The 12,301-nt window shown below is 40.8% G+C and overlaps 1 protein-coding gene across 1 annotated transcript in view; it reads left to right on the forward strand.

Moving 5' to 3' along the window:
- rtn4rl1.L (reticulon 4 receptor-like 1 L homeolog) overlaps window positions 1–12,301 on the forward strand; it is a 138,694-nt gene that overhangs the window by 1,386 nt on the left and 125,007 nt on the right. The window lies entirely within an intron of this gene.

Below are 12,301 nucleotides of genomic sequence, written 5' to 3' on the forward strand. Positions count from 1 at the left end.
ACATGCATAGGAATTCTCATCGAATATCATAAAGGCAACCAGGGATTGTGTGTTCCCTGAGCCATAGGAAAAGGTTATTTGGGGATGATTAACCCCCTCTGTACCTGCTGCAGCCAAATGAGAACGGACTGACACTCTCTTGACTTACTTACTGCCCCCTGCACATCAGCCAGAGAGTTCATTATTACTGGGTCAGTCTCCTTCCCTTGTCTGGGATCTTTCTGCCTTCATAGTCTATACCCTGTGTGTGCTCTACACAACCCATTGGCTCATGGATAGAAAGATAAAGGATAGCTGGATAATAGGAAGCGATAGAACAGGCAGACAGACAGATAATTGCTAGATAGATAGGCATATTGATAAGATGTAGGCAGGTCGATAGCAGGTAGATATATAATTGTCAGACAAATACTAGGACAATAAAGTATGTCTATTTGTGTCCATCTTCTGCTTAGACCTACATTATTATTGCTTCTAATTGAATTTAACATGAACCTTGTGGTGCTGGAAATATCTCATTCTAGGCAGACAGACAGACAGACAGACAGAAAGATACTCAAGCCCAGGTTTATATATATATATATATATATATATATATATATATATATATATATATATATATATATAATATAAATAATGAGACTTCTCTGCTCAGTGCTTGGCGATGTGCAAACAATGAATGTGTTCCATGCAGCAGAGCTGACACTTTTCTTTTGTGTAATAGAATGTGACTGTATTGGACACATCTCTGTATCAGGCTCCCTGTGCCATTGTTTTAAAAATACTTTTAATTCCCTGGTCACTTTGGTGTTGGGATGGGCAACCTGCAGTCCTCCAGGTGTTGTTAAGATTCCGCGACCCCAGGCATCTGTAGGATGGAAGTCATAGATCAGCAGCATCCAAAGGGCTGCAGGTTGTCCAGAGCTGCTTTAGTGACTGTTTTATCCCCCACCTTACCGCCCCAAATCCTATGTTGCCTTATGTTTATTATTTATTTATAGCTGGCGTGCCTTTGCGGTGAGGGAGGGACTGCCAGTACATAACATTCTGTGTGTGTGTCTGTAGAACTCTACCTGTTTATTTGGCATCACCTGGCTGCCTAGCACCCAGCCCCTGTTATTCATATGTGTTCCGCTCTTGCCTCTCGGCAAACACAAACTGAACATGTCAGCTGTTATTTCGAACTAAAGCCTAAGCATTTAAGTGCTACTTCTGCGCCACTAGCACCTACTTAATGAAACAACATACTTTCTACAGCCGCAGCCTATTGCCAGGGAAATAAATAGGCAGCGGCTTCTCTCTGCACAAACATATTATTCTTTTGCTCAACATGTCATGGCCATTCATATTATTTGCACTGCAGTTGGGTTTCATAGTTGTTTTATGGAAACCCATCTGTATATATGTGTGCCCTGATCCTGGCTTTATAATGACTTCTGAATGTGATAAATAAACTGGCACCCTGTAAACTTCACCATTAGAAGCAAGTTGGTGCCTCCAGGCAGGCTGGGCTTAGGTGGCCCGGATAGGGGCGAATGGATTAGGCATAAACACATTATCATTGTAATGAAAAGTCAAATAGGAGAAAACAGATGGTGATGTAATTCCCTAAGGGAGAGGAAACATTACAGATTAGCATGGATCACATCAGCAGGTTATTATAGGTGTGAGAAACATGCTGTTTCTTTGAAGAAAAGGATCGGGGAGTGGTGAGGAGCAAGCGTCTCCTGAAGGCATCCCACTCAGACCTGTTTGTGACAAAGAGCAGCCAATTTAACCTCTTGTATTCCAGATGCATGTGCATGATCCCCAATGAATGTCTGCGCCAGGGTCTACATGAAATGGCAAGCTGGGGAATTGCCTTTGGGATGGTCATCACCAGGTCTCTGCTAAACTTCTGGACTTAATTTGATCATAGATGCCATTCTAATAAATTGTTATATATACCATTATAGACACTTTCATACTAGGTTTATGCTTAGATAATTGCTTTAAGGAATTATGTTTAATCAGGACTATGGAGGTCTGGAGTAAATCAATGTGTCCCCTTATTCTTAATGATTCCTTAGCTAAAGGTGAGCCACGGAGCACCCTCAGAAGTTGTTTGTTTGTTAGGGACACGAGTGAGTGTGGTACTAGGCTTGGGCATGCCTGTCTTGTCTGGATTCGGTCTCCATGGCTTTGGCAAAGGTGCTGCCTGTAGCCGAGGAACAGGTGTTTCCCCTTTGCACTGGATGAAATTGTTGTGAAGGCAGAACCTTATAATAGGCTGGTGGAAAAAAACCTCTAATATTCTCTTGGGGATCACAAGGACCAAACAGCGTAGTATAAAGTGTGAGAGATACTCTCATCCATTGAAAGTGGCAACATTTGTTATGCAAGGAGATGGGCCCCCATAATGCACATTCTGGATAATAATCTATATGTTACATAGAAAGTGAATCAATGTACAGTAAGGAAGAGTGTGCATTCTCAGCTCCATATTGACATGAAGTCCTCATGCCTACAGTAGCTATCAACAGCCGAGCCTCTACCTCTCTGTGATGCTTTCTCTTTTCCTTGTCCTTGCAGAGTGTTCAAGGGCATTAGGCAAATGGACCCTTGAAAGGTTCTATTGACTTGGATTTCTGCCATTTGCCTTTGCTTTATAAGTCTCCAGTTTGATGAATCTGTGCCTCTTAATGAGTCCTGGTAATGTTACCAATGTCTTTGGCACACAAAGTAATTGTAGAAAATGTAATAACTGTAATGCTGGTTGCCTGTTAGTAGAAATATGCAGACTTTCTTCCAAGATTCAAATGGAGCCCCTTTTTTGTTTTGTAGAATGGGTATTAACTTTTGTGCAATACCCACACACCTGCTGGGCTGTAGATCTAATACTGCAACCGTCTCTTTTTTATGACGGTACACTGGGAGACAGGTGTGTGTTGTGCTGGAACAGTGTATACACATATAAATATCTATATATCTCTATATATCTCTATATATATATATATATATATATATATATATATATATATATATATATATATATATATATATATATATATATATATATATATATATATACACACACAGGTATTAGATCCGTTATTCGGAAACCTATTATCCAGAAAGCTCAGAATTCAGAAAGACCGTCTCCCATAGACTCTATTTTATCCAAATAATTTAAGTTTACAAAATAATTTCCTTTTTCTCTGTAATCTTAAAACAGTACCTTTTACTTGAACCAAACTAAGATATAATTAATCCTTATTGGAAGCAAAACCAGCCTATTGGTTTTATTTCATTGAATGATTTTCTAGTGGTCTTAAGGTATAAAGATCCAAATTACAGAAAGATCTGTTATCCGGAAAACCCCAGGTCCCAAGCATTTTGGATAACAGGTCTCATAACTCTTTATATACTGTATATATAGAGAGAAAGAAAGAGAGAGGTATGGGACTTGTTTTGCAGAATGCTCAGGATCTGTGGTTTTCCAAATAAGGAATCTTTCTATAATTTGGATACCATACCTTAGTTATAAAAAAATCATTTAAACATTAAACAAACCCAATAGTATATACTGTAGAATGTATACCTTAGTGTGGATTAAGTACAAGGCACTATTTTATTGTTACAGAGAAAAGGGAAATCATTTTTAAAATTTAGAATTTATTTAATTAAAACTTAGTTTATGGGAGATCACCTATCTGTAATTATGAGCTTTCTGGATAACAGGTTTCCAGTTAACGGATCCCGTACCCGTATATATAAATATATATTGGTATGGGATATCTTATTCAGATTCCATTTGAAGCAAATCAAATTTTTTTAAATAATGTCCTTTATCTCTGTAATAATAAAACAGTACCTTTTACCCGATGGCAACTAAGCTGCATGGATTCTACTGGAGGCCAAATAATCCTATTAGGTTAATTTTAATTATGTTTTAATGATTTGTAGCAGACTTAACTTATGGTATGCAAATTACAAAAAGACCCCTTATAAGGGAAAACCCCAGGTACCAAGCTTTCCTGATAATAGATTCTGTACCCGCATGAGGGACTAGAATGGTGTTGGGTATGTATGTCTATACTATAGGTATATACTGTATATTCACTTGTTAACCAGTGAAAAGCCTAAAGCTTTGGGAGCAGTATAGGAACAGTAAAAATCCTCCCCCATCTCCCATTGTAAAATAAAATCGTCTTTTTTTGTTATAAAATCTAGTCTAATGCTCAGAAGTTTGAGTGTTAAACACGCACTTTTTGCACAGTTACGGTAAGCTGATAAAGGGCTGGATCAAGCAAAATCACTGCAGTTGGCAATACCTTTCCTTTACCCCACCACATGCATTTGTATACGCTTGTTCCAATAAGCAGCAGCAGTATCTGCATTTCTGTGTTGGTTACTGGGAGGCAACGGTTTCTGTCCCGTATCATTTATTTTCCAGAGCTGCCTTTTGTCCAAACTGATCTGTTATCGCCTGTATGTATAATAATGTTTTTCTGAGGTACAGCTCGAGAGATGAAGCATAAATAATACTCAGAGAGTGTGGGAGAGCGTGGGAGAAAGTGAACATTTGGCTTTGTAGGAACAAATCTTAATTATTATGATGTAGCCCAGGGACTGGAACAGAGAATTTGTATATGTTGTCACTGGTAGCTGGGCCTGAATATCACCAGATGTCTCAGGTACATCCCATCAGTGGTCACAAATTTGGTAAAAATATTGTGGCTCACAGGGGCAGTTGGTCACCATTGAAACCTTGGTGCAGTTTGGTGCAGTCCCTTAACTTCCCACAACATAGATAGAATAGGAAGAACACCCACATGTGAAATATATTTGTTATCACTGTAAGCTGTGTCTCTGTTATCAGTGGGCCTTAATTACTAAGAGTGGGAAATAATCATTAGTGTGGTAACCTACAGTATGGCAACAAATCACAATTTTACTTGTATATTACTACCTATAGCTTTCCGAGTGTTTGAACATAGAAAGCATCTCTCCCTATTATACCTGCTATCCCACAGTCACAATCCGTTCCCAGAGTCTATTATACCACTGCTACTATAGGCACCATCTCTCCCTACTATACCTGCTATTCCACAGTCACTGTCCCTTCTCAAGAGATTTTTACCCCACAGCTACTACAATCATCATCTCTCCCTACTATATCTGCTATCCCACAGCCACTGTCCCTTTACAGAGACTATTATCCCACAGCTACTATAGGCACCATCTCTCTCTACTATACCTGCTATCTCACAGCCACAGTTCATTCCCACAGACTATTATCCCACTGCTACTATAGGCACCATCTCTCCCTACTATACCTGATATCCCACAGCCACAGTCCCTTCACAGAGACTATTATCCCACTGTTACTATAGACACCATCTTTCCCTACTATACCTGCTATCTCACAGTCACAGTCCCTTCCCATAGACTATTATCCCACTGTTACTATACACACTATCTCTCCCTACTATACCTGATATCCCACAGTCACACTCCCTTCCCAGAGACTATTATCCAACTGCTACTATAGGCACCACCTCTCCCTACTATACCTGTTATCCCACAGCCACACTCCCTTCCCAGGGGCTATTTACCCACTGCTTCTATAGATACCATCTCTCCCTACTATACCTGATATTCTTCCCAGGGCTTTATTCGTTCTAGCTAGAATAGTGCCTAAGGACACAAATACTGAAATGTCCAGTACCTTGTGGATACACTGGCAATTTCCCTGGAATAGTTAAATGAGCTATTTGCAGGTACAAACTAATACAACTCTCTGCATGCATGTCATACAAATGGCAGTCACTGCCATCTATTGAAGTTGGAATGGGATTTATTAGTGTGCATTAGCATCCTATCTGACCAGTTAGAACAAGATTGTCATATTCTGATCTGATAGATCTAATCAAATGCAACTGCACGTTCACAAATGAAATCTAATAGAAGTCATTGGACTCAAGGAGTCAGATCCGCTTTGCCATGCAAATAGTTGACAGCAATAGCAGGAACACTGGTGATGTGCTCGATGCTTTTAGAAAAACGACAGACACAGAATACAGGACTTTTAATTTAAAAAACAAATGGAAACAAAAAAATCTGTACTATTTACAGAAATGTGTTGGTAAATTTTCCTTATTTGTGCTTAGTTGTAAATCTGGGGAGAATCTGGTGCAACTGCAAATACTATACATCCTGGGCAGGCAGACAAAGCAGTGAAAGAGCCAATATGCCTTTGTAATTGAGTAATTTACATGTCCCTTAAATCTGTTTAAAAATACACAAAGCCAGAGAGGGTAAATCAATCTGGGCCAGATTCTAGTAATGCAGTAACCCTCTAAGGCTCCTGCGGGGGCCAACTTGCCTCTGGTTTACCCCTATTGGCTCTTAGATTAAATGAGGAAATGAGATGCAGGGCTAGAATAAGGAAAGGGGGAGCCCAATAAGTGCAGCAATAGGGAGCCCTAAATGTGAACTCTGTCCTTTGACTCTTTAGCTCTTCAACCTTCGGTAATCAGGGGATGCTAGGAGTTGTATTTAACATAAATAATAGCCAAGGAACCCTTTAAAGGCTGCTTGTTTATTTCCTTTTTTGTGTTCCATAATACAAGTCCCCTCCTCATACAGCCTAAAATAAAAACAATTTAATTCAGGGGGGGGGGGTGGTGGTGGTTTGGTTGGATAGAGAAACTTTGTAAGGCATTTGAGAAATGGATGACAAAAACCAACGTGAGGCCTCTGGGCAAATTCTGAGTCTTAAAGTTGCATCTTGTTAAGTACTGAGTGCCAGCCGGGCTTTGTTAAGTGGCAGCGTTATTAATTATTTAAAATCTTGTAGCTGTCTTTCATTAGGATTTATCTGTACATCAACCACAAAATCAGTCAAACACACTCATTTATAAGTTAATGCAAGCTCTGAATAATTTAGTGAGAGTTAGATCAGGGCTGGGCTGCACTCTCTCTCGCCACACTGTCTCTCCTCTGGGTTTAATGGTTCCCAGTAAATGGTGTGCCTGTGAGTAAGGGGGGGGGGATTCTGGTTGAGATATTGCTGCAGTGCCAGAACACTAGATATGATGCTAGAAATTAGTTGGTAAACAAAGCAGAGTTTAAAGGAGAACTAAACCTCCCTTTAGCCAAAAGTCCCCACTGGCCCCCTGGACTCTGCATGTGCGGTCAGTATTTCTAGAGGGGACACAATTCAGGGTAAGACTGTGCAGGGGGGAGGCAGGGAGGGGGCCAGCAGAGGGGGTCCAGTGGGCACTTTTGGCTAAAGGGGAGGTTTAGTTCTCCTTTAAGCAGCAGTATACAGAACAGACTAAGAACGAAGTGCCACAGTCCCTTCCCAGAGACTGTTAGCCCACTGCTACTATAGGCACCATCTCTCCCTACTATATCTATTATCCCACAGCCCCTTCCCAGAGGTTATTATCCCACTGCTACTTTAGGCACATCTCTCCCTACTATACCCGATATCCCACAGCCCCTTCCCAGAGACTATTATCCCACTGCTACTATAGGCACCATCTCTCCCTACTATACCTGCTATCCCACAGTCACACTCCCTTCCCAGAGACTATTATCCCACTGTTACTATAGGCACCATCTCTCCCTACTATACCTGCTATCCCACAGTCACAGTCCCTTCCCAGAGACTATTATCCCACTGTTACAATAGGCACCATCTCTCCCTACTATACCTGCTATCCCACAGTCACACTCCCTTCCCAGAGACTATTATCCCACTGTTACAATAGGCACCATCTCTCCCTACTATACCTGATATCCCACAGCCACAGTCTGGTCCCAGACAACATTATCCCAACTGCTACTATAGGTAACATGTCCCCCTACTATACCTGCTATCCCAGAGCCACAATCCCTTCTCAGAGGCTATTCTTCCACTTCTACTATAGGCACCATCTCTTTCTACTATACCTGTTTTCCCACGGCCACAGTCCCTTCCCAGAGACTATTATCCAAGAGCCACAATCCCTTCCCAGAGACTATTATCCCACTGCTACTATAGGCACCATCTATCCCTACTATACCTGCTATCCCACAGTCATACTCCCTTCCCAGAGACTATTATCCACTGCTACTATAGGCACCATCTCTCCCTACTATATCTGCTATGCCACAGCCACAGTCCCTTCCCAGAGACTATTATTCCTTTGCTACTATAGGCAACATCTTTCCCTACTATACCTGTTATCCCACGGCCACAGTCCAGTCCCAGATACTATTATCCAAGAGCCACAGTCCCTTCCCACAGACTATTATCCCACTGCTACTATAGGCACCATCTCTCCCTACTATACCTGCTATTCCACAGCCACAGTCCCTTCCGAGAGACTATTATCCCACTGCTACTATAGGCACCATCTCTCATGTATGTATCTGAATTGTGAGAGAAAATCTGCATAAGAAAGGTAAAACATACAAACCTTCCATGTAGATAGTAGCTTGGTTGAAACAGAACCCCAGTGCACAAGGGCAGTAATTGTGCCACTCATTACTTCCTACATAGCAATCACCCCAATGTTAATGTCTTTGGGCTACAGTGTATCAACAGCCCTAATAGTAAGACAAGAGCTGAGATCATTTCTGAGAACAGGATAGTTTAACAACACCTGCAAAATCTGTGCATGTAACTGTGGTGGAGTTGTAGAGGCTGGAAAGTGCAGTTCAGGAACAGCTTGAGAGCAACAGGTTGCAGGTCCTTATGATAAGGGAGGAGGAGGAATTGAGAGAGAGGGACAAGAAAACAGCTGCTTATGTGAATGAAATAGCGAGTGAAACAAATTATAAAACTTTAAAAAAAAACTAAAGCGATAAACACTAAAAAAAAACCCAGAGCCAATCATATAAATAAAATAAAGAGAGAACGAGATAATGAAGAGAAGCAATTGTACAGACAGAGGGAATGAATCAGGCGAGAAATAGGCAAATGACTGAAAATGAAGACTAACGAGATACAGAAAACAATAATTGGGAAATATTAACTCTTTGTGGCTCTAGTTCACTAATACCTGTAGCCGACAAGCTCACTGGCGGAATGGAATCTCTGCTCTATTTTGTATTGGGTCTAAATATATTGTAGGAGAAAGCTATCAATGTGCATTAGATTATCAATGTGCATTAGATTTCCTATGAGAAATTGCACGGTATTTACTGTTTAACAGCAAGAAATCAATCTAAGTGTTATGGGAAATGAGAGCCTTGGACAAAACCACAGTATTAATAGGGAAGCATTGGCTTTTTCTCTAAAAACAAGCATTTTGTAGGGCTTTTCCGCTTGATGAAGAAGGTGGTTTTGCAGTTTCTGGGAATTATTTCTGTTTAATGTTACTGCTTTTCAAATATCAGCTGTGGGGTAGCTAGGGGCAGTGCTGTACTGCTGTTCGCAAGCAAGAGGTGAAAAGTGGTACTGCAAGTGGCATAGTGATGATTTAATAAGCATCCTCTTACATGACATTTCATTTAATATACAGGTATAGGATCCTTTATCCAGAAACCCATTAGCCAGATAGCTCGGAATTGTCTCACATAGACTCCAATTTAGTCAAATATTCAAAATTGTTAAAAATGATTTCATTTTTTTCTGTAATAATAAAACAGCACCTTGTACTTTATCAATACGAATATATAATTAATTATTACCGGAAGCAAAACCAGCCTATTGGGTTTATTTAATGTTTACATCATTTTCTAGTAGACTGAAGATCCAAATTATGGAATGATTCTTTATCTGCGAAAACCTTGGGTCCAAACATCTGAAGAACAGGCCCCTCACCTGTATATAAAATGCAGTATTGATCCAGATGGTGGATTGTACCCTGAAGCAAATTGTTAAATAACTATGCATAGGATTAAGTCATGTTTCTATATAAACTAGTAAATAAGGTTTCCTGCAGTAAACAGCCCTATCACCCACATTTGCACCGTGGAGTTACCCCCTATTCACCCTGCCAGAATCCTGATTTATTCCTACCCAATCTCTGGGATTCTGGATGTTTTAGTTATACAGCAGTAGCTGTGTGTCCCTGATATAGGTTCAGAATGTAGGTTATAATTAGATAAAGAGATGGAGACAGTTATATGAAAATAGCAAATCCAGAACTGGTTTCAGCAGTTAGGGAAAAATCAAGATGTGAAACTGCAGCAGGTGAATGTAAGACCTGAAGGACTGAACTGGGAAATTACAGAATCAGGAGAAAGAAGAGTAAGTGCTTCAACACAAAGCATTGTTTATGGTCTAATGAAAGATCACTCTATCTTGTAATTTGCTGTTCATTTAATGATATCTTGAATTAAACTGTCCCTTTCAATTAAGCACACAAGGTACGAGTGCAGGCAAGCTCTTATACAGACACTGGCATGCCGGATTCCTGGCTTTTCAATTTACCGGAAGCTCATTTTGGGCTATGTTACCCGTAACATAAGTAGGCGCTGTTTGGTGATGCCAGCCTTAGAATGGGACCCCCTTAACTCCAAAGTACAAATGTACTAATTGATATTTGTACGGTTTATCATAGGGTTGCTAGCTGCAGTAACACTACAAATTAGTAAGGTAATTTAGTGAGGGTGTTGCTAGTATGATGAAGGGTTGCAGTTGGTCAGCATTGCTACAAAGTTTTGTTACTGCCATCTTGCCTCTATGTTGGATTCCCCTGATGGAACCAGTTCTCTAGGCTCTAGTCCATCCATGTCTGCATTATGGTGGGATCAAGATAGGGTGTGGTGACTCACTGTGGACAGTTCCCAGGAATCATATGTGAACTGCATATGAGGATAAACAAAATAACGTTTGCTTGTTCAGGTTATTTACTAAATGTGCAAGGTAAGGGAAAGGGAAATAAAATGCAACCTTTTTCACTTTGGAGTTCTGCTTTTTAAAATTGCCCCCTGAGGAGTGCCCACAGTTGTAATTTGTCATTTTTGCCTCTATCTGTAAAACTGGAGAATTGTAGAACTAGGGGGTACAGAGGGTTTTGTGGCAATCCTTATTGTGCACAATTTCACTATCTATAAGCAAAACAGGCCAGCTTCCCTAACTGCCCTAAAACAATTGTGAGATCCAGCTGTAAAATTGTAGTAAGAACTGATTGCCTACGGTGAAGGTGGCTACCGCATTTGTGTCTTGGGTTGGAGAGTTTCTTTATATTTGGTAACCCTACCAGAGCTTATTCAGAATGTTCTGAGCTGATGCAGACTATGTTGTGCTTTCCTGCATGTATCTAGATTCACAGAACATGGATATAGGAAATGGGAACCTGTAGTTTTCCACTGGGATGATGGGAGCTGTAGTCACAGCCGCCAGATATTGTGCAGATTGTTCATCCCTGTTTTTTTTATCAGTGGCACCAGCCAGGTCAATACACAGACAAGAAAAGAGTTTAATAGGATGAGTTATTACTTACCCTACAGCTGCTCGGGCAAACCTTTCCTTCTTTTCAGATTTAGAGGCCAACATCAATAAGCCAATTTTCTTATGCCAATACTTCCTAGGTGAACATATAAGTGTAATAATGTACCCAAATGTCACTGTCCCTGATCACCCTGGGGCAGACTGACCAGTTTCATTACAAACCTGGATCACAGGACTGGACACGGACTGAAGTTAATAACTGCCCTGCATTCCCCCCTTCCCCGTTTAGTTACCAAAGGAAACCGTGACCTTATTGCACCAGCCTCAGCAGACATAGCCAATAAGAAAGATGGCTGTGGTCAGATTTAGCTGGGGGTTCTGGGTCAGTTGGCTGCTTGTTGTGCTTTGCTCAAGACAAATCATGTTTCTGATGAAACTAAAGAGCTGCAAATTGAGACAGAGCACAGAGTGGGAAATTTCTGCCCGTGGCACAGCATCGGAATAAGAGCGTCAGGAAGGGTTTTGGAGCTGGTTCAGTTCTCATTAACAAAAGTGATCTTGTTGTTCCACCAAATCCTTGTTGTTCGCCTGGACACCCACACCATGCAGCAACCCACAGGCACAGCAAATGTTACTACATGTGGCTCCGTACAGCTGACAATCAGCTACAGAAGGGTTGATAAACAGATTATATCTAAGTGTGCTCTGAAATGCTGAATTACATAGGATTAGGACTTTAACAGGAAGGAAGCGCACGCGTTTCTAACCTTTAGGAGAACTCAGGGGATATTACATTGGATGCGCTCGTGTTTTTAATCAACTGGGGATTTGCTCCCTGTGTTGTGTTTTATAGCAGCGTGCAATCTCTTGATCAGGAAGTGGGGTGAGTAATGGGAAAAGCTTTCCCCCAACTCCCTGAACAATAGG

Source organism: Xenopus laevis, chromosome 2L (assembly GCF_017654675.1).
Source record: "Xenopus laevis strain J_2021 chromosome 2L, Xenopus_laevis_v10.1, whole genome shotgun sequence".
NCBI lineage: Eukaryota > Metazoa > Chordata > Amphibia > Anura > Pipidae > Xenopus > Xenopus laevis.